Source organism: Manis javanica, chromosome 2 (genome assembly GCF_040802235.1).
Source record: "Manis javanica isolate MJ-LG chromosome 2, MJ_LKY, whole genome shotgun sequence".
Classification (NCBI taxonomy): Eukaryota; Metazoa; Chordata; class Mammalia; order Pholidota; family Manidae; genus Manis; species Manis javanica.
Genome location: NC_133157.1, coordinates 211,417,319 through 211,441,926, shown reverse-complemented (window position 1 = coordinate 211,441,926; position 24,608 = coordinate 211,417,319). Strand labels below are relative to the sequence as shown.

The 24,608-nt window shown below is 37.7% G+C and overlaps 1 protein-coding gene and 1 pseudogene across 1 annotated transcript in view; both read left to right on the top strand.

Annotated features, from left to right (window-relative positions):
• Positions 1 to 24,608, top strand: part of LOC140848036 (serine/threonine-protein kinase TAO1-like) — a 404,763-nt gene that overhangs the window by 36,548 nt on the left and 343,607 nt on the right. The gene's annotated exons all lie outside the window — the stretch shown is intronic.
• LOC140848118 (U2 spliceosomal RNA) lies at positions 18,825 to 18,993 on the top strand (annotated as a pseudogene).

Genomic DNA, 24,608 nt, shown 5'->3' with positions numbered 1-24,608 from the left:
CCTCTAGCTCCATCCATGTTGTTGCAAATGGTAGGATTTGTTTTCTCTTATGCCTGAATAATATTCCATTCTGTATATGTACCACACCTTCTTTATCCATTCATCTACTGATGGACACTTAGGAAATGGAACTAACCTATCGTAAATATTGCTGTGATAAATAGATGGGTGCATATGTCTTTTTAAAACTGGGCTTCTGCATTGTTAGAGTAAATTCCTAGGAGTGGAATTCCTGGGTCAAATGGTATTACAATCATTTTAAAGCTCCAGACTGGAATCTGGCCAGTGAAAGGGCTGCAGAAGAGACATGGGGACTCCTCTTTCTGTTGCAGTAGTTTGTCACCAGGATCTCTGACTTTCATTGAGGAACTGTAGCCTAATTCTCAGTGGATTCAGCTTTCAGCTCCACTCTTAACTAGATGTGTATCCCAAGGCAAATTACCTAAGGTCTGTAACTCTCAGTTTCTTCCTTTGTAAAATGGGATAACAAATCTAGTTATTTGGGTGGTTATAAGGATGAAGTGAGGTCATGCATCTGAGTACTTAGCACTGGGTCTGGTAGGTAGTCAACCCTCGATAAATGGCAGCTCTTACATGATTCCTAATATTCTTATTCAAATAAAAAGACCAAAAATCAGTCTACTCATCCTTCAAGAACTCGCTTCAATGCTCTCTTATTTTTAAGGGAGTTAGTTGTACCATTCCTCATCATTTATTCTGCTCTTAGGTTTATTATAGAGTATATAATGAGTTTTTCCATAGGCTTTTCTGTTTGTTTTTTTACCCGATGAAACAGGCACAATGTCTATTACCATTTCACCAATACTTGGACTTGTGTATGCCTTTTTGTTATTTTTTTAATTTGTTGGGCAGATATTTAAGTGACTTACTTTGAAAGGATTCCTCTGACCCTGTTGCGCCTGGGGGGGTCATAACGCGTCAAAAGCAGAATCAGGGGACTAGTCAGGTTATTGCAGTGACCCAGGGAGAAATGATGGTGACACAAGCTGGTGGTTGGGGCAGTGAAAAGTGGTCATATACTGGATATGCGTTGAGACTAGAGCTATATACCTGGAAGAAGAGGAATGAAAGTAACAAGAAATAAAAATAAGTAATAAGAAATTAAAGAAAAGTCTTTCCCATTCTATTCAAATTCAAAGAAGGAGTTTGGTTTGATGGCAAATTGATACAGTCCATAGTTGGCTCTGTTCTCCTAAAGAAACTTAAGGCTTCTTTTTGTGTGTGTGTGTGTTCTAGAAAATTCAGTGGTGCTGTATTTTTGGTTTTCCTAGACTGACATTATTGGTTTCACTGTAAATTAATAAGCAGTTTGGACATTCTTTTTTCTGATAGAATTATGCACATTTCTAACATACATTCTTCATTTTTGAGCTGTTATTTAATAACCACTAAGAAATTTGAGAAGTCAGGGAAACCTTGTGTAGGTTGGTTACTTTACTGGGTTTCAAAATGTTTTCATTTTGAAATTAATGAATATTCATACATTTATTGAATATCTGCTGTGTTCCAGGCTCAGTGTTAGAGGCAGATAAAAATATCTTTTTTGTCCTTTGTCTGTTATGGTTTAAATGAGAACACTAAGATACATGTTGCTAGGTAACGTTTACTAGACATTCATCATGTGTGTGGAACAGTGCCTTAGTGCTTTATATACATCCTCTTATTGAAATCGTCACATTAACCCTATGAGGTAAATGTTATTTACATATTGTGGATGAGGAAACTGAGGAACAGGGAGTTAAGTAACTAGTTCAAGTTCAACCTGGGATTCTTATTGTAGGTGGTAGTCCTAATCCCCCTGGCTCTTAGTCCTTCTCTCTGAGGTTGGGCAGACCTGCAAAGTCTGAGGAGCAGGGACACTCCACTGATCAATCCTCACAGAAGCCCGACTCTTCATCTGCCCTTTATTCCTTTTACATTCACGTCAAGTCCTGCCTCTATGGTAAAACTATTCCAGATTATGCTCATTATTATGAGCTCTTTGGAGCTCCTACATCACACACACAGGAAAGCCTCCTTATTTCCAGTGAAGGGGTCTAACAAAAGAATGGAGAAGGAGAGGAATCATTGGAAACCTCCAAGTGGCAGATGGGCTTCTGTATAGTTTGCAGTATCCTGTTAGTAGGCAAAAGGGAGGACTCTCTAGAGGGAGCTCTTCCTAAAGAACTGACAGCTTCAGGGTATCAGACCCAATTGAGCACAGGAGAAGGTCCCTACTTGATCCTTTATATTGTTTCTGTGAGCTCTTTCCTTCCTCTTTCTCTCCTAGCTCTTCTTCTGACCTGATGGGTAATTGTATGGAGACTGCTAATTATCTGTCACTATACATCCCCTTTCTCTGATAGGAGAATGCCTTGGTTTTAACTATACAGATGGCTACCCACGTAGGGACTACATTTTCCAGCTGTCTTTGCAGCCTGGTATGGTCATGTGACTAAGTCCTGTCTAATTGGAAGTAAATGTGCTGTTTTCCATGTTTCATCATTAAAATGAAGGAGTCTATGCTGCTTTACCCCTTTCCTTCTTTCTTTCACTTGGGAGGTGGTGAGAAGTGGAACACTTTTAGACTTAGACTTGGAATTTGCACAGTGAAAATGGCAAAGCTGCCCTTCAAACCCTGGGCTGCTCTGTAAGAGAGATCAACTTGACTCTTGCTTAAGCACTGTATTTTGAGTTTGTTTTCTGCAATTAATAGAGAATTTGATACTCAGAACTGGGCTACTGACCTAACAGAAAAGCAAAACATATGCCACTAGCTAATCATTTGGTCCTCAGGAGTGGGGCACACATATATAGGCTGGAATGCTTGATCTGTGTTATGTTTTAGTGAAACATTTGATAACACTCATCTGCAGTACGTCGGGAGGCAGACTATATGCCAATAGAGTCTCTGTCTGGCCAAACTTACTTGGAAAACAGCTACAATGTTGATGTGTGCTGTCTGCTTTGGCTACGTTTAGCAAAATTCTGTAACAGGAAGTTGAAGTCAGGCTAGTTGTTAGTAGTGCTGATAAAACCGTATTTACAGGGTTGGGGCCTCAAGCCTTTAATGCTTCCCTCTCATTACATGTCACACAGAAATTGAGACACACCTAGTGACAAAGATCAGATAAACAATGTTGTCTACCCACCTAAACCCATTATTTCAAATTATTTCAAGGTAGATACAATTGAATTGAGAGAAAGAGGAATGGGAAGAAAATTTTGGCTGTGGTTGCCCATAAGGGAACTAACTGGAAGCAAATAGGTCAAATGACTACAAAGATTGTGAGGGGATATTGGTATCAAAGGAGCCAGGAGCCTGTCCTGGGAAAACCTGTGACTGTTTGATAACGAGGCTCCCGAACATACACAGTTTGTGGGTGGGATCGGGCTAGTGTAGAAAAAAAAGTTCTTATAATGCATGTCATATAAAAATTATAAATCTAGCTAACAAAATATTAAATAACATTTTTTCTATCCTCTTGGAAAAAAACATATTTTCATAATGACCTGTTATGTGCAAGTTAGAATTTAGACTCCTGAAACTCGTGTGGCGTTTCACGGCAGCAGGGCATGGATAGCCAACACGTGGCCCGTGGCACATCCCCTTCTCTTTCCTATCACATTTCTCTCTTACATTAAAGGGCCTTGTACGCACATGTAGATATCCTACTCCTGACACCAGCATCTGAGATCTGTGCACAACCCTTGTCTCTCACTAAAAACAACTTAAATGCTCAGCCAATGACCCTTAATGCTACTATGTGACACATTTCTCGGTATATGTCTCAGAACAAACCGTAATAGTTGGGTTTTTCCTCCTTCTCTTCTCCATTTTCATTTTTTCCTTATTGTTTTTACCACTGTAGCCATCGGCAGCAAAAATATGTGCATTTTATTCTCCAAGAAGCTATACATTAATCATATGGTCTCACAATGATTTGTTTATACATCTGTAAAATTTGTGAGTTTCTTGAAGATGCGACTGATGGGTGTATTCGTGTCAGAATTTTGCAGCATCAATTATCTTGTCTTACACAAAGTAGGCGTTCAGTATTGAGAATACATGAGTGCATGAATGAATGAGTGTGTTTTTATTTCACTAGGCTCGATGTAATATGCTGGAAGTGTACCAAGACTTTTACAGTTTCCTCTCTAAAAGAGACCACACTAAAATTTGGATGACTAGAATAAGAATAGATGGTTCAGAAATGTGTCATCCATGGAAAAACCTGAAAAATGGCCAGCCCTGTTTATATTTCAAATTGCCCAGAAATACTTGGTTTTGCTTCAGTTCTAGGACGGGCACAGGTTTGGAGTGAGGTCACATTTTTATCAGCAACAGTTCACTTAATATTGCTTGTATAAGCTTTCTAAAGCAATAACTAGAGCATATGTTTAGACTTTCCCAAGTGTTTGGGCTGAAGAAACCATTTCTCTGTTAGTACAGTGATTCTCAGTTATTTCTGAATTTCAGAGACTTCTAAGGTAAGAAGATCACACTGTGTGGTTTAGTGACACTGAAACCTTTCCATACCTCTTGTCATTTTATCCTTGTTCTCTTAGAAAAACTTGAAATGGTATGAAATATATCTTTATTGTCACATTTCCAGTATTACTTTCTTTATGCACATATACTGAAACCATCTGTCCAAATTGTGGCAAAATCTGCCAGTTCCAGACTGGCCTCATTAGTCATTTGAGAACACATAAACAGAGGGATTATGGAAAAATAAATAGATCATGGATAGATCATCCTGGTCTGGGAAGGTTTTCCTCATCATCAGCGTCATTGCCAGACATGAAAAGGCACAGGTTACAGCTTTAAAACACTTGGAGGAATTTTTGCTCCAGAAAGTGGGTAAAAATTTCCGAGTGACCTACTTGATCCTTTATCATGTAACTGAGTCACCTCAGCTAAGAATTAAAGGAAAAACTAGCATCTTAAGGAGTTAGCAAGTCTTTCAGAGTGAAATTCTACAGATATTGTTCCAATAGAGAAGGCTTTGACTAAGGGATGAGATTAGAGATAAGGAGAGTGTGAGAGTACAAAAAAATAAAAAATTTTGGACACTATCATCAAAGGTAGTATCTTTGTAAGCTAGTCATGAGCTCATCGTCCCAGATGTTTGCATATGCTCCCAGTGGCCATCTCTTCCCTGTGGATAGCAGTAGTTTACCTGTGAGAAATATGAATTGTGCTAGTGAATCTCTGCCACAGTAGGAAGGCTGTTCATCTGCGTTTTCCTTGAAACTAACAAAGCCCTAGGGACTAATAGACACCATCAGGGAAGATGTTCTGGTAAGTAGAGAGAAGACTGCTAACATGGTATAAAATGTAGGGGAGTGTTCTCCTCAGTCCCCAAGAAAACAGCAAGAAAATATCTCTGTCACCAGAGTTCTACCATTTCAATTATGTGAGATTCATTCTTTCATTTCTCAAAGGCTTTATTAGTCACGGAATGTTAGAATGAAATATGGTTATATCTCAGCGACTTCATACAAGTTTATTTCTTGTTCATACCAGGGTTCAAAGAAAGTCAGATGACTTTCCTTCAGAAAACCCTGAGGGGCTCATGCTGCTTCCATTTTGTGCTGCTGCTATATTCAGCACGTGCTGTTGCTGGGTTAGCAGACGATGGACCATGAAATATGTGCTGTGCCTGGAAGTGCCAGAAACCTGAGCACGGGTTCAACCTACCTACGTGGGGCTGGGAAATGTAGTCCTGTTTCATCTCCACAAAGTAGGATTAGGTCTGGTGAGCATGTAGCTGTTTTCTGCCACAAAGACAGTTGGGTTTATGTTGAAAACAAAGCCATAATATTTTTCAGCTCTTTCCATTAAGAGGTGAAGACTATAACTCTACTCCTCAACCCAGGAGAGCCTTGAATAGAATATTGGTTCTATTCAACCAATAGAATATGGTTGAAGTGGCATTAACTAGTTCCAGAACCTGGCTTTCTAGAGGCCTTGTAGTTTGACTTTGTTCTCTTGGAAAGCTGTCCTGGGACTTCCATGTAAGGAAGCTAACTAGTCCTCTTGTTGGTGAGAGGCTATGTGCAGGAAAATGAAGTTTGAGGTCGACTTGGAACTTCAAGCCCACTGACTCCCCTCCTGAAAGCAACTGTGTGGGTGAACCCAGGAGACACTAGCAGGACAATCGCACAGCCAAATAATAGAATAGTGATCAGTAATAAATCACTGCATTTCAAGTTGCTGAGTTGGAACGATTTGTTATGTAGCAATACACAACTGATGCACATAAAAAAATTTTTCAGATTACAATAAGAAAGTCCATCTTTGTAAACCTGAAGCTAGTGATCTATAAAGAGGGTCCCACTTCAGTGTCATTTCTGGCATTCCTGATGTAAAGCATGTGGGTGTGAGTTGTTTATTTGGGAGGTGAGTCCATAAAGTGCTAGTAGATGAATGGGAAATGATTCCAGGAAGGAAAGGAAGCCAATAAAAGTATATCACTGAACAACTAGGTCTGAGTTCTGCTACAGAACTCTGGTGAATAGAGTAGAATTATTTAGATATTAAGCAGCATTATCCCAGATGAGAGGTGGATAGCTGAGGTATTTATCCACCAAATCCCATCAATTATTGACAGAGGGTTCCTGAGGGTAGAGAGGGTGTCTTACTTACTCCTCAGTACCTCTGGTCAACCTTGTGCACTGGCTGAGTGGGCTTCTGTGATTAGAGAAAGACTTTAGGGGAGAGTTCCAGGGCTCCTGTTCGGAAAACTTACAGTTGGCCTTCCCTGGAGTATGAGTGTTTATGGCATTTGTGTGGGATACTATCACTAATATTTGAATTTATTGTGAATATCTAACTATACCTAATATTAATATCCAAATATATGTTTCGATGTCAGCTAATAAATTATCGAGCTAGATGTAACTTATTGTGAAAAATCTCCCTAAGTGCTCAACTTGTTGAAATTTTAAAGCCCACTGAAATATAAATGTATATACATTATTATAAAATGAAAATGTTTCAAACCAGATAATTATGGTGTTAATTTTAATGTTAAAAAATTATTAACTTTAAATAATTTTTAAAAAGATTGGCTTTTAATATGAACATTGAGAACATTTACACTGCAAAACTTGGAAAAATTTATTATTTTTGAATCAAAAATATATATAATATTTAAAAATATAAATCCATATAACAGATTATATCTTAATCCAAACTGTAAAATTATGAGATGTATTAGTGTTCTTAATGTTAAACAATTAATTATTGAAAACATTTAATTTTTAGTTACTTCATTTAATATATGGATTACTTGATAAAGAAGACCATCTGGGGATTATTCCCAAATGTAAATGAATATCAATTTAGTTACCTCAAAATTTTAAAAGTTGGAAAGATCTGAAACTCATTCCTAAAACATCTGGGATACATATCTTTGATCCAAACATAATAAAAATGTTAAGGACAGGAAGAAAAAAGTTCTTTATTTCTTGAAATTTTAACCATTCATTGAACTATAAATGTATATGCATTATTGTAAAAGTAAAATCTTCAGTCATTAGAGGGAAAAGGATCAGAAGAAAACACATACTAAACCACATTTTGTTCACTCAACTCAAACTTCAAAGCAACAGGCTATACAAGAATACTATTAGGCAAATGTACCGTATTTTTTGAGTCTACGGAGGCTTTATTTTGGTTATGATGGAGAGGAAGAAAAGTTTAATAATTTTGTGGCAATTTACCATTAGTAGCACTCTGTACTGAGGTGCCAGCCAAATTGTTCCTCACTGGAGGCAACTGAAAGTAAGCTTCTGTTTTGTAAGGTTGAAGTGCGTTCAGTGACCATGGGTGCAAATGAAGCAGCCTACAGGGCCGTGGACTCACTGTTCCCACACTATAATGTCAAATTCGTAAAATTTGGCCACCATTGCAATAGTTAATATTCAAATTATAATAATAACACTGATAAATTGGAAAAGAATTTCAGATTTATTTCTGTATATCAGAGGTTCCTTCCGTGATGGTGATTCACCTCGTGTTAAGCTGTGGTCCGGTATTGATTTTAACTCTTTGATCTTTGGCACTCTGCTGAAAAGTATATTTCACACACCTCTGTGTGTGTGTCTTGCAATAATCATTTATTCTCATGGTACATGCTGGCAACTACAAGTTAACTGATATGGCTCCATGTCCCAGAACTGAAAAGTTGTGGGCTCCCAGTTGAAGTAGTAGCTGTGATGTGTGATATGCAGGCTCTTGTTCTTGTCCTAGATCTGAAGCTTCAGTTCAACATCAAGGTTGCTGGCAGGTTTGGTTTCTTCTGAGGCCTCTCTTCCTGGCTTGTAGACTGCCACCCTCTCACTGTGTCTTCACACGGTCTCTTCTCAGTGAGCAGCTGTCCCCCATGTCTCTTTGTGTGTCCACATTTCCTCTTCCTGTAAGGACACCAGTCAGATCAGATTAGAACCCATCCTACTGGCCTCCTTTTAATGGATTCACCTCTTCAAAGGCTCTGTCTCCAAATTCAGCCACATTCTGAGGTACTGGGGACTATGGCTTCAACATAGGGATTTTCAGGGACACTATTCAGCCCTTACCAGTCTAATTTTTTTCCTTTGGATGGGGCATTTGTCACATCTGCTCAAAAGCCATTGGCCAGAGCAAGTCGCATGGTGGTGGGTGGGCATGTAATCCTCTGACAGGAAAGGAGGTTGTATAATTGGGAATAAAAGCGTAGTTCACTCTTGGATTGATGTTTATAGTTTTGCCACTCTAGTTTTATATGCAGTTTATTTAAGCATCTATATGTACTAACTGCAGAGTTGTATCTACAAAGTTGACAGCCAGGATTCCAAAGAATTAATGTAATTTCCAAAGTCACCTTGGGACTTTCAGGGGTGGAACCTACAGAGTAGTTGCAAAGCGGCTCTAGGATATAAGGTATCTAACTGGAAACCACGTTTGTGCTCCTTCACAGCCAATCTTCACCTTCATCCACCCAAGAGTCAAGTGCTGTCCTGAATTTTTTTCATTATAGATCTTTATTTGGCTGTTTTAAAACTTCATATGAATGGGATCCTACAGTTATTTACTGTTGTTCCAGCCCTACTTTACTTAGCATAAATCATTTCTGAGATTCAGGTATGCTGTTGCCTTTATCTTTAATTCATTTCTTACTGTTGCTGAGAAGCATTCTAGTATTTGAATGTACAACAGTTTGTTTACTTATCTTGCTAGTGGATATATGCATTGTTTCCAGTTCTTGGCCATTCAGAGTAAATCTTCGGATTTTGGTAGACATACACTTTTATTTCTTGGGTAAATATCTAGATGTCACAGAAAAAGTGGATGTTGTTTTCAAACTACCAGGTATTTTCCCAAAATGGCCCTACCATTGGACATTCCTACCATCTCTGTTGTAACGTTCAGGTTGCTTCACATCCTTGCTAACATTAGTGTTGTCATTCTTTTTCATTTTTGCCATTCTGGTGTGTGTATTGTAGTATCTGGTTTGTCCTTAAATTTTTAATTCCCTGACAAGTAATGATGTTGAAGAGTTTTTCATGTACTTATTGTCCATTCACTTATCTCCCTTTTTGAAGTAATTGTTCAAACCTTTTGCCTATTTTGCCCCCTACTTTTAATAAAGGCATTTAACCTTTCATTGGCACTAATGAACTGACTGAGATTTAATTTGTTTCTTCCCCAGTTTCTACTTACCATGATTTGGGAGTTATATATCCTCTTTTTAAATCACTAGGGGTTATAATATTGTAATATTTGTTCTGTTTTCAGTCTACTGGTATAACAGATTATTTAAAAATGAACAAATACTGCTATTTTTGTTTTTATTATATCATAATTTTTATATTCAAGAATCATTATGCTGAATCATTTATATCTTGAGATGCAACTATAGAGTTGTATATTGAATTAAAAATTTGAATCAAGTTACCTACTATCTATCTATCTAATCTTCTTTCAAAAGCACTGGGACTCATAACCCTCTCCTGTTTAAATCTTCTTAGAGTATACTATTATTATTTTAATTTCAATTTCCATATATATATGCTTGAGGCTTGTCTACTTAGGCTGCCAAAACAAAATAGCACAGACTGGGTGGCTTAAACAACAGAGATATATTTTCTCATAGTTCTGCAGGATAGAAGTTCAAGATCAAGGCTCCAGCTGATTTAGCTTTTAGTGAGACTTCTCTTCTAGTGAGACCTGCAGATGGCTGGCACCTTCTGGCTGTGCCCTCACATGGCCTTTCCTCAGCGTGGGCGTGTCTGTGTGTGCACGGGGGAGGGTGGGGGTGGGGGGCAGAAGGGGCGAAATGTGTACAGGCAGAGAGCTAACTCTCCGGTGTTCCTTCTTTGAAGATACTAATTTTATAGGATCAAGTCCCCATCATTATGACCTTATTTAACCTTTATGACTTCCTTAGAGGCTCTCATCTCTAAATACAAGCACACTAGAGGTTAGAGCTTCAACATATGAATGGGAGGGGGTGGTAAGCATTCAGTCTATAACAAGTTATCTTCTTTTGCTTATTAGTCATTTGTATTTACCTCAGATGTCCTTGATGAGTTGTCACGGAGTGGGAACATATGAAAGGAGCAAGAGGAGGATGTGATGGGGACTAGAGGTCGAGAGGGGACGAGAGAGGGAGGGTCCCTGGCCCAATTCTTAGTCTTTCCCCTAGAGCCCCATCACTTTTATCCATCAAGGGACAGATTTCCTCTATTCAACTCCCTCTTTTCTTCTAAGACTAAATCCATTCTTATAAGGGCTGACATTTCCTTCCTCTTGGATAATTTATTTTACCTTGGAACGTTCTCCCCAACCATCCTGCCTGGAAAGACTCAAGGGAGAGCAAAAGACTATCATTAAGTGTAGATGCTGGTCCTGTTGCGGGTGGAACAGTATCAGAAGGCAGGAGGAGAATGATGACCGCATCTTACACAAGATACACAAGTACCAGTCTGTCCGTGTTTACTAAGTTACAATGGAACAACAATTGTAATGTATTTAATGTCTGGCATCTCATGTGTGTTTCTTCAGGTATGTATTGTCTAATGTACAGGTATTTTTTTGTCTTACTGGAATATAGTTGATACACAATATTGTATTGATTTCAGATGTACGACATAGTGATTTTATAATCCATGTTACTAAGTACTCACCATGGTAAGTGTAGTTACCTCCTATTACCATACCAAGATATAACAATATTGTTGGTTATATTCTCTGTGCTGTACTTCCATTTCCATGATTAATTTATAATTTGAAGTTTATACCTCTTTATCCCTTCACTGATTTCACCCAGACCCCCAGACCCTTTCCCTGTAGTGACTAATAGACCAATAGTCTGTTGTTAGTATATGTGGGTCTATTTCTTTTTTGTTTGTTTTGTTCTTTAGATTCCACATGTACGTGAAATCAGATGGTACTTATCTTTATGTATATCCTTAGCATGATACCCTCCAGGTTCATCCGTGCAAATGGCAAGATTCCCCTTTTTATGGCTGAGTGATACTACATTGTGTATGTGTACCACATCTTCATCCAGTCATCTGTTGATGTACAGGTATTTTTAATTCATGTAAATATTATAAAATCTATTCTGCTGTTGCTGTTGCTTTTACCAGCATAGTGATACTGAGATCCACCCCTCTGAGGGTGAACCTTTCCCACATTATATCTTTCTTCCCAGTGACAGACAATCTGATAGCCTCCAACCCTCCGCCTCTACCCCAGTCCCGCAGTGATCATCCTCACCTGCAGTCCCACGTCGTCTTTGGGATCTAGATCTGAGAGTGGAAATTCTGAGTCACAGGGGAGTCTGTGTGATTGGACCAAGTTCTGCCATCTTTCATCCTGAGTGGCTGCACTGGTCTCGCAGTTGCACTAGCAGGGCTCAAGGACTGTGATATCCTAACCATCCTTTGACATTAGTCAGCTTTCTAATTTTTATTAGTCTGCTATGCATCTGGTTATTATCAAATATTCTTTGTTCTTGAGGGGGTGTCTCATAAGCATCACCAAAAAAAAGCACTACGGTTTGTTTATGTATTTATCTTAGAAAATAATTCAGAAGTTAGCTCACTGATGATCATTAGGGACACAAATTCATCCACTTATTTTTTGCTAACTAAAATGAAACTTTTTTTACAGAAAGAAAGTCTGGGATCAATAAATCAGCTAGACAGTGCAGACTGGCTTTGCCAGTGAAGCTATATAGTGGATGGTTTCCATAAACTGAATGGGTTTCAATTATAGTTTTGATGAAAATATATTTAAGCCATATGATAAGATGAAATTATTTTATTAAAAATTAGTACTGCCAAAAGTATATTGAAAATAACAATATTTTGATTTCCTCACACCTCTCTGAGGATATTGGGTTAAACAAGGTGCTGCTGTGTGAAAAACCAAGACTCATTTAGAAAGACTCAGTAAAACCTTTTGGTACATTTCCCAGAACCTGAGGAAGTGAATGACTTTCATGACTGGATAACAAATCATCTAACAGGTCAGGTACTTTCTAGCTCTTGGCTTTCAACAAAATTGAAGGAGGAAATAACTAAGTTGTTAGTTGAGAGACTATTAAGAGAGACTATTAAAAATAATTTTAGATGATAGATCATTTTATGAATTTTGGCACATAACTTGGAGAAGATTCAAAGAAATGTCATGATATTACAGTAGAAAAGTTCTTGCATCCTATTTGGCTTATCATAAGAACAAATTTTCTGAGTAAAAATGAAAAATAATAGATATGGTACTGAAAACTCTCATTCTAGTAACAGATAATATATCCATGGACACATGAGCTAATCGTAAAAAGTGATCTCTTTAAGAGATGAACTTCCAAAAATAAGTTTCTGTCTGATGAGTTTTTAATATGTTTTAATATGTTTAATTATTAATAATTTTAATATGTTTGTTCTTTTGTTTGTGGAATAATGATAATTATGACAGAATCCAGCCAAAATTTCTTAATGCTTAAAGTCTAAAATCTTTGTTTTAAGTTTATATAAATATTTCTGTTGTAGAGTATGGAAAGTAGGACAAGTATGATAAGATAACCGTTTAAATATGTTCTGCTAGAGTATTTTGTGTGTGTGTGAACGAAGTAGAATGGGAAACGGGTTCAGGGCCAAAAGAAATGAGATAAATTCCTAAATGTTAAGGAAGACCTTGTTCATGTATTTTTTTAATTGTGTGATTACAAGTATCTGTCATTATGGTATTTTGATTTACTGGACACATTTCAAAGGGTGTTATAACCATATTGTTATAAACTATCAATTTTTAAAGCATATAAAATATCATAGATATTTTACCTGTTTAGTCTTTTGATTTTAAAAAATTGAGACATCAACTTAAATTTCATGTGTTCTAGGGAGAATATAAGTAAAACATTTGAAGACTACCAACCTAATTCCACAGACAGTATTAAGCAGAAAAGAAAATTAAAGCCAGGGTTTTAACTCCAGGTTGAACAGGTTGAAGAATTTTGTGTCTTATATAATTCAATGGAAGGAGGATCCCATGGCAATCGGAAGCATCTTTGTTTTAGTTTTTCTTTTTCCCACCAACCATCTCTGAAATTTCAGAGAGGCAAAAATGGAACCAACATTCACAGAGAATTAGGAAAAGACTATCAGAGTCACAAATTGTATACATGCTTCTGCCTAGTACAGTGCCTGCACTTATTACTAAATATTAATAAAGATTTGCTGAATGAATGCATAGGTAAAGAGTCCAGGGCTTTTCCCATTAATTAATAACATTTCCTTAAAGATAAGTTTTTCAGCTTATAATTGTGCTTTTAGATCTAGGATAATTCAGGGATTACTACAAAACTTGTATTATAAGTTTCAATAATGATAAAACCAAACCAAATGAACAAGGAACAATTCCTTGACAACTGTTTGCCAGACTGCCTATTTTTAAATGTAATCTTATGTAAGAATTAAAGGTAGTAACTTTAGTAAATAATACTTAATTACTAAATGTAAGCTATGTCCAAACTGTATTCAGAACAAAGTCAACTCAGTCCTTAATAGTACAAGACAGATTATAACCTTACCTAATTTAATTGACAAGAGGACTTTCTAACCAATTTATTTGCTTGTAGTTAAGTGGAAATGGGCTAGAAGTGATTGAAATCAATGTATAATCTTGAAATAATTTAAACCATATACCTACGCATTTACTATTCCTAATCCTTCACCTCTTTTTATTTTTCCTCTTTTTCTTTTCTAAGCCAAACATATTTGTTTTTAGGTACTTTAGTTTCTCAGAACCATTTTTGGAATTACAGAAGTCTTAGAAATGGAGTTATCATAAAGATACCTAAGCTGAGGCTTTAGGGCACCTCACTTATATGGGATATATTTCTAAGATCCTGGGAGGATACTTGGCAATATCTTCACATGGTTATATGTTTTTTAAATAAAATTAGAAAAAAAGTAAGAGACACTTAGCGCAGTTCAGGTTTAATGGGTTATATTTATGTGATTTGCATCTCTTCCAGGTATTGTTAAATAATTGCTAGCCATCTCATTACAGGAATGGCTTTCAGGAATATTCCTACCAACCACTTTTCTGATTCACTCAAGAACATTTTTCGAAGGTGCCTGAAATAATGTTGCATTACAGATGTGTGCAGAGCATCTGTCTTGGCAGTTCACGGGTACTGGAGTAGATATAAAGCTTCAAACATATGGAGCCAGAAGCTGGTCTATGGAAGATTCTTCTGAATCTTAGAGCTTTTATACAAAGACATTGGATTGAGGTTTCCCCAAACTTGACAACATATTAAATGTTTACATGGGATTTCTAATAAGGATTTGTGAAACTGGGAGAAACTTTTCTAAACAATAATCCATAAACAGCACAAACTTTGATCAACCTTGCTAGAGGGAAGAATGAATTGTCTGTCTTCTCCCTGTAGACAATATTACAAAATTGTTAAATGAAGAGTCAGTCAAGACTATGCAGCTAAAATAAGTACTATGGAGATGTACCAGGCAGGAAATTAATAAAAATATTATTTTCTTTTTCTCTGTTTGGTGATGTCTGAGGTATTTGTCATCCTTTGTTATTCTTACTATAAATCAATGTTTTCTCTTATATCTAACTTTGTATTTATAATTTGGATTTGTTTTTCTTATAAACGGTCCCTAAATTGTATACACTTTAGGCCTCATCAAACCTGAAGTGGCTCCTGGACTTAGATATTTGGTTCAACACTGTTATCATACAGATGAGAAAAAAAAAAAAAAAGAACAGGCCTAGAGATAATTTTTTATTTCTCATAATCACCTGTTAAAGACAGGATTGTAATAACAATCCATGCCCCTGGAAAGTGAGTCAAATCTTTCCCCATTAATCTATGGATAGAATAACTTTCTCTCTGTGTGAATCTCCATTTAGAAATCTGGCTGAGAAAACTGTTATAGAGCTGAACTCTAGGACTCAGTGTCTGCTATAGATTGAGAGATTGCACAGAAAGAAACTCTAAGTAGTTGTGTATGGATTTCTTTGAGAAAAAGGCATTTTTCTAAGTGGCTAAAAATGAGAAGGGAACCACTTTAGGTTCTGCCAATACTTACTTGCTAGGAAGTCCCAGAAATCTTGGCAGTGGCCTTCTGAAATTTAGAGATGCAAATTCAAATGACTTTCAACAGTATGGTTGAAGAGAGCAGGAAAGAACCAGATAATGTGAAATGCATTTGTTACTGATTAAAAATGACATGGCCTGTGTTCATATTCCTTAAGGCTGAATAATACATAAGGGAAGTCAGAGGATGTTTCAGAGCTTGGAGAGTGGGAGAGAATTTCATTAACTCAGGTCTGTTACTGTAATCTCACCACAAATGTGGTCTCGAAATCCATTTTAATTATATTCTCTAATTGTCTCTGCACAACTGAAATGAATGGACTTTGGGGGACCTCCAATGTGCTAACATTGTACAGAAGGCAAATAAAATATTGATTTTCATCTTCCAGTAAGACAGAAACTTTGAATTTGAAAACCAGATGAATCAGACTTTCTTACACTGATGAAGACTAACTGGACTGTAATAGAATCTAAACCCCCAAGCAGTAGTGATTTACTGAGAAGGCTTACAGTAGCTGTCCTAAGGATGTTAGACTGCCATTAAAGACATGCTTTCCAGGCTAAGCAAAGACTTGATAGCAAGGGTACTGTGTGGCCTTCTCAAATTTCAAAGGCCATTTGAAAGCACATTTAACTGGGAGGTCAGACACCACCACTGGTGGAGGCCAGGCTGTCTAAGCGCTGTCTGAACTGGGGAAAGAAATAGGTCTTCACCCTCTTTCTGTTTCTTTTAGAGGCGACAGGTCCCTCTGAGTGTCTCCACATCTTAGGTCTTCTCTAGGAACTAAGCCGTTTCCTCTCCCATCCACAGCTTGAGGCCACCTTTGTTTGACTCCTAGAATCCTCTCTCCTTGGTGGGGAAATTAGAACAGTGAGAAAGGAAAATAAGGCACATTGTAGCAGAGGTGGTTAAAAAATTACATTGATATAGAGTGGAAGCTACAGACTGGCTGGCTGTGGGCAAATATGAGCTTTGTTTAGAAAAATCTGAATGAATATTTAAAAATCCTGGACTTGACATAAGAAAACACGGATTTTCAGTTTCCGCAGAAATATTCTGCAACACTGGGTCTCGTTCTTGCAGGGCTCCCATGAGCTGTGGCTGGACCCCCGGCAGTGGCCTGGGTACACCCTCCATCTTAGTTCTCTAGGCTCCTCAGGGCCAAGGTGGCTAAATTAGGTCAGATTTGCAAGAGCACTTTCCTGGAGAAGGGAAGAGAGCGCAGGAGAGTAATCAAGCATGGATTTGATCCTTTGATGGAAAGAGAGAAGGAAGTAAGTTGGTTGGGAGGAAGACTCCAAGCCAGCAGTGCAGTTCCAGGCAGATGGGAAGTCTTAGCAACTGGCCTGCCACAGAGTCCCCCGACTCCCAGCAAAGGGCCTTCCCCCTGGGTCCCTCCAGCCAGCCCAGGCTGGGAGCAGCAGTTCATTAGCTCCCTCAGTGAGGGATCTGAGCAGTGTGTTCACATTTATAACTGTGTGTGTCCACTGGCTGTAGTCTTCCCTCTTGGTGTGTATAAAGAAAGTGTGGTTAGGTCTCTGGCAGTTGATTTTCCCATGCCCCACTGTTCTCTGCTTCACAGGCTATTGTTGGCATTGTATTGGTGTCTTGTGTTTCAAGCCTGAGAAGTTAAGGCCACAGGAAGCATATTCTTTAGTCTTTTAAATTATGAAGAACAGGAACAATAAAGCAACAATGAAACAAACACTCAAACAAAAATCCAGAGGTTGTATTGTAATGAAAGTAATAGTATTATAGTCATTGTCAGTTTTACACCTGTATTCATTCATTCATTCATTCATTCATTCATTCATTCATTCAAATACTGAATATTTACTGTGTATCAGGCACCAGAATATACATGAGGGCTCTTAAGTTATCCCTGGATGTACCCCTCATTTGTTGGTTTGCAGAAATACAAAAGTAGTATCTTCGCCAAAGTAACAGAATAGGCCATAGGATTTCTTTTACAAATATATCAATACCTAAGCAGTTTGGTACCTAAACATTTTCTACTGTGTGTGGCCATCTTGCAATTTTTTTCTTTTCTCACAGCTGAGAAGCATTCTAGGCCAGCCTCCCAGTGTGAGGCATTTTGATGTGGGCACTTCCTTGGCTGGTGATGACATGCGATTTTATTTTCTTGTTTCTTGGAATAGTTTCCCTCCTTATCACACGCTTGACCTGGCCTTACTCTCTTTATTCCTCAGGCACTGATTTTGTTTTTCAGCCCTTCCACATCTTTACACATTATTATCTGATAATCAGCAGCTGGTGGGAGCCAGGCTGTAGGAAGGTTGCTTTAGGTGGTCCCAGTGGGGGCTAAGTAGAACATTCTGGTATTTACAGCTATGGCATCAGTTAATCTACATGGTGTGAGCTTTGTGAGAAACAGAGAAAAAGAGGTCATGACTTTGCTCCTGAATCCAGAGGAGAAAAAGAAAATTCACATCTTGCAGTCACCTCGAATGTTCTAATAGCGCTTCAAATTGTAAACACAGTTCAGTTTCTAAACATGAATTTCTAAGTCCAGAAAATAACCAAAATATAGAACTTCACTTAATGTTAGTTTTTTCCCTGCTTCCACCTGGAGCCCACGTACGCCCAGCAGCTTGCATTGGGAGTGATGGTGGGGTCGCTGTCTTTTCCTACCTTCACCCCTAACTAGCTATTATGTTTGCCCATCTAAATAAGGAATCTAGGGAATGATTCAAGGAAACAAATCTTGAATTGTGCTGTCAGATTATAACTTTGCCCCCTCTCTGGCCTTACACATGTGTGAAGTTCATTTTCTCGCTCCTAGTAATTGTCAATGAAATACAGTGAAGATTTCAGCAAAGAAGTGAGGATTTGAGCACAACGGATCTAAATTTTTTTCAACCTGTTGGTGGTTGTTTCCAGTGAAACACTTTTTTTGGTCATGTGAATAGGCACAATACTGCTCAGTTGATGGTCAGGTAAGGTAGAATCCTTTCCCTATTTTATGCAGACTGGAAATATTAATATTCATAAATATTTATGAAGGGTAGTTGGTGCTTTTTTCCCATTTACATTATATTTGGGTCTGTTTTTCATAGTACCCCTAAGGGATGAATATTTTCATGATGATTAATCTCTTTCATCTTTTAAAACTGAATGATAGTTGACAAATTGCTACTTGTTATTTCAGTATAATTACAAACATAAAAAGATTCTGCTTCATCGCTTCTCGGCCTTTTGGCTAAGATCAAGTGTAGTATCTGATACGTCCTCTATCCGAGGACAATATATCAAATGGATTTTTGGAGCAGGGAGATGGAATAGGAGCTTGCTCCGTCCACTCCACGAAAAAAAAAAAAAAAAAAAAAAAAAGATTCTGCTTCACTCGAGGGAAAGCAAAAATTATTCTGTTTTACAGGCATATACACTTTCATATTTATATCCAGAAGAGGCAAAAAAAAAAAAAAAATGGGACAGCAGCTACATTAACTTGCTTTCTCCTCAGTCATTTATTGTATTAATCGTGGCTCCTTCGATGTCTCCTTTTATTTTCCCAAAGTCTATAATCTTCTTATTTGACTGTTCCTTTATATTACATTTTGATTTTGCCAAGAATTACAAATGAAGTTCACAACAAAGTTTATTGCCCACAGAGAATATTACTTTATTTGAGATTGAAACACGAATTAATATCCCCTCTGTCAGTGTCTGAGAACTCATTGCTCCTTCTCCATTGCATTTAATTTTAGTATAAAGAATAATAGCTTGCATTATAACTTCTGAAGGCTTCTCCAACTTTTACTTAGTTCTAGACAGTTTCTCAGTTTAATTTAAGGGAGTTTAATCCTTACATTTTAGCACTGCAGAAATCAAGAATTTGTAAGCTGATTGACTTGGAAAGGATTGAGTTCAAAATACATTAAGGCTATATATTCTCACCTCATCAGGAAGGCCAAATTTGAAGAAATTTAAACAAAAGAAGGCAAAAAAAGAAAGGATTGAGTTCAAAATACATTAAGGCTATATATTCTCACCTCATCAGGAAGGCCAAATTTGAAGAAATTTAAACAAAAGAAGGCAACAAAAGGGAACATGGGCTGTGTTTTTAGGTCAGTAAAATATAGTCAATTAAGTCAATACTTTGAGTCAAGCTGGATGATGGACTGTTTGACCAAAATAAATATGAAATTTTTGGCATCATAGCACAAAGTTAAACTTGGGGCATATGATGACAGTTCAAGGTGATTATACATTTATAGAATAACCAGAGCAGCAGGTGAATTTTTTTTTATCCATGCATTGGGGGAGGAAGGAGAAGAGGTATTAATTCATTTGCAATTTGATACAATTCAACAAATTTTTTTGAATGTCTATTGTGTTCTGCAGCCTTTGCTAATCATTGGTATTGAATAACGTTTAAATCAAACAATTAATGACTGAATTTTTAGTTTTAAACAAATTGATTTGTTTGAAGAGGGCAGGGGAATTCTGTTGCCTTGGACAAAGATGTCAAGTACAGAGTCATACAATGACCTGCTTTACTTCCTCCGGACTCATGCGGTTGACCTCACATGGTCCAGATTCACTGACCTAGAATCCATTAGATCATAGTTTCCTCTGTGTTTAGAGAAATGCTTGCCTGAGTGTGTTTTACAGGATAGCCCAGGTGAAGTGACATCATACCTTTATTTATTTTAAGGTGACATCAGTAATTTGTTTATCCATGATCTAACATTGCTGAAAACACACTTAGGGAGGAGGCTGGACTTCACTCCTTTCCTGTTTTCCAAACATTCAAGGCTATTTAATGGCCTACAGTCTAAATATGCACATCAAAATTGAGTATTTTCTCTCCTAAGGCATCGTAGCAATCAGAACTTTCCTGAAAATACTTTTCATTCATCAGTTTCTATAGATTTCTCTGCCATGTGGAAAAAAATTTGTTGCTGCTGTGGGGGTCTAGCCAGAGAAATTTAAACTTTGAGGGTATGTGTATTCTGTTTCGTATCATCTGTTCTACTTTACACAGAGCTATTTTCTTTTCTTCGATCTGTTCACACTCTTGGGGTACTCATTAGAGACAAAGATTTTACTGCTGCTCTAGATTTATAGAGATGATTCAGGCATGAGCCCCGCTCTGTAAGAGCTTATAATGTAATGTGTGTGGAGACCTTCAAAGAAATAAAACAGTACAAGCAAATAGAAGTAGATGCTGTCAGAGATGTACACAGTGGTTTGAGAGTGATGAATCTCCCCAGAGGGATCAATAATGCTTCCTACCGAGGTACTATTTGAATTTCTTATGAAGGATGAAAGAGTTTCTTTTTCTTCTTTCCAGTTTTCTGTATGTGCCAGGGTGGGAAGCATTTCTGGTGGTGGGCTGAACAAGGGTGTTCCATTGTGAGATGACCCCGAGGACACTTTTCAGAATCTCTTGGCTGATGGGCAGGAGATCTGAGGATTAAGTTGGGATGAGCTAGAAAAGTAGCTTAGGACCACATTGTGATGAATTTTTCCTGCAGTCAGTGAGTAGTTCTTGAGTAGTGAAGAGATGGTATCTGTCCAGGCAGCAGCCTGAGGGGATAACATTGTTACAATCACAGGCAGGAAAACTGTGGCATTTGTCTTAGGAAGAAGTGCTGAGGGCTTTGATCAGCAGAGAATGAATGAAAGCAAGCAGATGTGTGAACCAAAAGAATATGTGTTGAAAAGAAGTGTCTTGCAGAGATAATGAAGAAATTTGGACTATCCAATTCTGTGAGGAAGTTCCTGTCCACCTGTTCAAGTGGTGGTCCTGTTCCAGGGGACCTTGGTTTATACTGGGAATAGGAATCATTCTCCCCACATACCAAAACACGGCATTTTCCTGTTTCCATATATATCAATTGGGTACCTATTTGCCAACAGCAGAGTTATCCCTGGCTAGTTTAGTTAAAAAAATAATTTATTAATGGCCATTTAGAAGGTGCAGAGACATGACTTAAGCTATAAAATGGGGTAAACTGTAGGATAATGTGGCAGGATCTTCTCATGGTCGTTGTTGTTCAGCCCTTGTCAGTCAGGGCAGAATGAAGTACATCCAACCAAATGGTATTTCTGAAGAATTCAATTGCTCCATTTTAGTTTGGTAAAGATCAGTTTCCCTGAATGAAACAGCTGTAGGTCATTACAGCATTCCAAATTCTAGTCTCATATTTGTATCAGATTGGAAGGATGTTTAAGTCACAAGTTTGCATTTGCATTGAAAGGATGTTTTCTGAAGTCTACATCAAGAAAGAGGATTCACAACATAGGAAATGCAGGCTTATGCTAGGTTTTCAGAGGAACGAGGTGTGTGTGTGTGTGTGTGTGTGTGTGTGTGTGTGTGTCTGTGTGTTAGCAGAAGGAAAGGATTCCATGACATTTTGAAGACATAGACTGACAGCTGGTCTCTGGGGCTACTTATGTTATTTGGTTGGGCATCAGTAGCCTTAATTTAATTTCCTCTGTCATCCATTTAACTTGATTCTGACATAACTTGATTCTGACAATACAGTATATTAAGGATTTCCAAAGGAAAATATTGAGACACATTTCTTCGTGTTAAGGCCGGGTTTCTGCCTACATGTGCTATAAATAAAAACAGGCAATGAAGTTCAACCCAAAGCACAATGCTTTTACAGCCTCTAGATTTTTGACATGGCAGGTAGGAAGGAGGTGAAACGTGGGGTCACATGTTGGGTTGTCCATTTCCAGCTTGGTGAGTGCAGGCTCTGCCAGCTGGACTAGAACGCAAGGCACTGTGGCATTTTGAGTTTTGGTCTGGGGAATTGCTTTCCTTTTTGTGTCTTCTGGCTGTGAGCAAATGCTCTGGAGCTTTGTATGGAACCCATTAATTTTTCTTGGTTTATTATCTCATTTATATGGATCAAAAGTCAAATTTGTACAGTTTAAAAAGTCAAAATTGGTCCTGAGAAAAGAGTACTCACTGATTTGAAAATCAGCATCCCCTCTCTGCTGTCTTCCCATTTTGTCCTCTCCAGAGGCAACATCTTTCAAATATTTTTACTGATCCTTTAGTATTTGCCTGTGTATCTCTAAGTAATTTGCTTGTATTACTTCTTAATGTTTTAGTTTTAGGAACTATCAACTGGTTTCCTGTCATGGAAAATGAGGATTTCTCTCTTCCGTCAGCATTCTTTATACATTTACTGTCTCTGCCTTCCTATCTAACTGCCTCTTAGTATGATTTTTTTATTTTAGTTAATTCAGTAGCTAATGTTTACATTTTATAACATGAAGATAATATTCACAATGACTTGGATTTGATATTCTGTGTGTTTCATAATATGGACATATGTTAGGGGCCATCTGAAGTGAGAGATCAAAGCATAATTTCCTACGTTATTGTCTATGGTATTTTTTTTTCCTCTGAAAACCTTTTTGTTTTTCCTGAAGTTTTTAGTTGTTTAGTTTTCCATGTACTCAGCACAATGAACCCCAAATTGAGACACTGGCTGTTCTACCAATTTCCACTCCTGATAGAATTTCTCCTAGAGCATTTTTTCTGCTCTCATCTGGACTGGTCGACCCCTCAGCATAACTTCCGCACTGTCTCTTGGAGGACTCCCTTGTCTCTCTCCTGTGTGGGATCAAGCTATACTACAGCTTTTCTAAGTTCTGTATTAAGATTTAGTTTTCTTGGATTCACTAAGGCATTTAATATAAATCTACTTGCCATCTTCAAACATCCTATCATGTTTTTCCTCTCCTATTTCTCCTCATTTTTGTGAATTTATGTGTTAAATAAAACTTACATCATTTTAATAAGGTTTTAGAAGACAGCAAAAGTAGGTGAATCTATTCTGTTTTCCAAAAAGCCCACAGTATGTACATATTTTAAATGTACTCTTTCTCAATCAATACAATTAAAAGAAAACATTCAAATCCTGTCTGCCTTCTCTCTCTTTAGATACCAAACATTAAACCTGAACTGCTGCGTAACCAAGGAAATCCTTTTTAAACATACGTGTTATAGTTGAAATACTTATTGTCCCAATATAAGATATTAATCATTTCAAGCTACATGTTTTTAATTACCAGGATTATTAAATGACCTTCCAAAATAATTGCTTGGGGACGCATTACAAAATGTCCTGCCAGGGGCATGCTGGCCCTTTAAAAAGGGCGTTGCCCATGTCTCTTGGTGAAAAGGAAAGTCACGTGTTATGTATTACAAGGTTCCGATGTTGTGAGATGGATTGTTCTGTGAGGAGTGAGTGCCGAGTCGCTGGAGACGCTCACGGAGAGGCTGAGTAACCATCGACTAGGGATTTCCGTGTGTTTCTATGAAGTTAGAATTACTGACTTATCAAAATCCCTTCCAGTCTCTGTGCATCTATGAGTTTTGGTGAGAATTCCCGTCAAATTTGCATCCTTGAATATTAGCTCTGTTACGGTATGATAACCTTATGCTATGCCTGTAAGAACCAACTTGTTTTAAATCCTGGGTTCCATGTGGGATGGTCCACTTTATGCACCATGTGTTGCTCATAAGTTAGGGTCCAGAAATTTTTAAAGGAAGAAGAAGGGGGAAGGGAGAGAAGAGTTCAGGAGAATTCCAGAAAAGCAGCAGCAGTCACAGTAGTTGTGAGCTGTTGTGCATTATTACAGCTTAGCCTGGGGTAGGGTCACTCCAGGAGAGAAGGCCGTGAAGTGCAGGGTCAGCTTGGAGAGTCCAGTCAGCATTTTCTTTCTGGATTCTTCTTTTCCCATCTAAAACATTTTAATCCACATTGAGGTAGAATAGCAATCAAACATTACACTGCGCCTAGGTTTTAGAACCTTTTCACCCAGCCCTCTATTTTATAGATGAGGTAATTAAACCTCAGAGAGTTTAAGTGAACTTGGCCAGATAAATGAGTGCTCAGGAGTACAAAAGGTTGTTTGTTCCCATACAATGATATTTTCCCACAGTGTTTTGTCTGAAAGACAGCTTTGCTGAGGAAAAGAATTCAAGAACTCTC